Source organism: Cryptotermes secundus, unplaced genomic scaffold, assembly GCF_002891405.2.
Source record: "Cryptotermes secundus unplaced genomic scaffold, Csec_1.0 scaffold217, whole genome shotgun sequence".
NCBI classification, from domain to species: domain Eukaryota; kingdom Metazoa; phylum Arthropoda; class Insecta; order Blattodea; family Kalotermitidae; genus Cryptotermes; species Cryptotermes secundus.
This window is the reverse complement of record NW_019726224.1, coordinates 1-2,120: the sequence shown is the minus strand read 5'-3', so window position 1 is coordinate 2,120 and position 2,120 is coordinate 1. Positions and strand designations below refer to the sequence as shown.

Genomic DNA, 2,120 nt, shown 5'->3' with positions numbered 1-2,120 from the left:
CATTTCGGTTCCCGAGGTTTCCCGAACCACCATTTATCGGGTTTTAACAGAGAAGTTGAATTATTGGAAGGTGTGCGCAAGATGGGTCCCGTGAATGCTCACGGAAGACAACAAACGGCAGAGAGTTCACTCTTCCCGTGAATTTCTTCGCCGCTATGCTGACGAAAAGGACAACTTCTTGAATTCAATTGTCACAGGCGACGAAACCTGGGCGTACCACTTCACACCTGAGACAAAACAACAATCACGTCAGTGCAGTCCCTCTTGTAGGAGTTATATTAGTTGTTCTCTGCTTTCACACTTAATTTTGAACTGTTAGTTGTTTGGTTTTATGGAGCATGTGTTTGTTATTCAAATGTGTTTTTCCTCGCACTGATACTTGCTTCCCTGCGTGCCTGCGTGCGTGCCTGCCTGCCTTAGGCTGCTTGTGGCTTTTCACTTGGATCCTGCCTGATTGCATACCGACCTTTGCCATCCATGCAGCTCAAGAGTATTCTCACCCAGTATGCATGTGGCTTCCATTAGCCTAAGGGAGTAGAAACACTCACTATTTCCTTAAAATGAAATTTTCACTTTGTAGTGTAAGATAAGGAATTGTGATATAGTTGATGGAATTTGAAGACTGTTAAATATGATTTCACACGCATATTTGATTGAAACTGTTGTTTTTCATAAATAAGATAATAAATTTTTGTGATTGTGATATTTAGTTCAGTTTCATGATATATTTCTGGAAAGTAAATGTCAATTTCTTGTCCTTCAGGCCATGTTTTGGAGAAGAAGGAAATGTTGGAAGTTGCTGATTGTGGGGGCCCCGTGTAACGGTTGACAGATGTTAGTGGCAGTGAGACAGTCGTCACTGAATGAAGAGGAAAAGACACTATGATGTGGTGATGAGTGTTGCTAATAAATGGTGTACTCGTGGGTATGTTAGAGACACACCAGTGGTCCTAGTGACGGTGAAAATGATACCGCCACAACATACCACCATTACGAGGTAACATCTACATCAACAGTTCTGCCAGCTGGTGTTAAGTGAGTTGTTCTGTACATTTAGACTTATTTGCCACGTATTAAATTTTAGTTTTTAAGTAACATGTCTTCGTTATGCCAAAGGGTATATCCCTTAACTGTCATGATCATGAATTTCGCATATGTGCTTCTGTCTGCCTCTAACTGCATGCATATCTTCAGCATGTTTAAACCCTCTTTTCTATACCTTTTCCTGCCTGCCTGCCTGCTTGCCTGCCTCATTTCCTCATGCATCGTACTAGGTGACATTGTACTTAGCTAGATTTATGTGAATTCCCTTGGAATGAGGAAATGAAAGAGACACTGTATTGACTTGACATGAAATTTTTCGGTTACTGATGTAATATATAAGAAAATGTGATGAAGTTGACTCAAGGCATAATGGAAATTGTGACAGTGGTAAAATGCTTTGTCACACATAATTAACTTGAACTGTTCTCTGTTATAATTAAGCTAATTATGTACTTGTGATTGTAATTTTATAGAGGATATTCATCATATATTTCTTTGTAGTAAGAGGATTTATTCTTTTTCTTCAGGCTAATTTTGGATAACTAGACAACCTGCATGGATTTTGCTGCACGACCCATATATGAAGTGATTTGCAATGACACAGATCTGACTGTATGAACATGCAAAAGTTTCAGTGATGTCTTTTGTATAGAATTGGAGGAAAAAGGATCAACCACTGGTCATGTTAATTCGCTCAAGAGTCTTAATGACGGAACTAGCAATGCCACACCTTACCATCATTTATGAGGTAAGTTTTAGAGCTGCAGTCCCTCTTGTAGGAGTTATATTAGTTGTTCTCTGCTTTCACACTTAATTTTGAACTATTAGTTGTTTGGTTTTATGGAGCATGTGTTTGTTATTCAAAAGTGTTTTTCCTCGCAGTGATACTTGATTCCCTGCCTGCCTGCCTGCCTGCCTGCCTTAGGCTGCTTGTGGCTTTCACTTGGATCCTGCCTGATTGCATACCAACCTTTGCCATCCATGAAGCTCAAGAGTATTCTCACCTAGTATTCATGTGGCGTCCATTAGCGTAAGGGAGTAGAAACACTCACTATTTCCTTAAAATGAAATTTTCG

The 2,120-nt window shown here is 39.8% G+C and overlaps 1 long non-coding RNA gene across 2 annotated transcripts; it reads left to right on the top strand.

Moving 5' to 3' along the window:
* The first annotated feature begins 379 nt into the window (after positions 1-379).
* On the top strand, positions 380-2,033 carry LOC111863957. Of its 2 annotated transcripts, XR_002842707.2 has the most exons (4): positions 380-503; positions 764-997; positions 1,572-1,792; positions 1,927-2,033. It is a non-coding gene; the product is annotated as an uncharacterized LOC111863957 (long non-coding RNA). The 2 variants fall into 2 exon arrangements; XR_002842706.2 differs by lacking the exon at positions 380-503 and having other exon boundaries at positions 634-997.
* Positions 2,034-2,120: the final 87 nt, after the last annotated feature.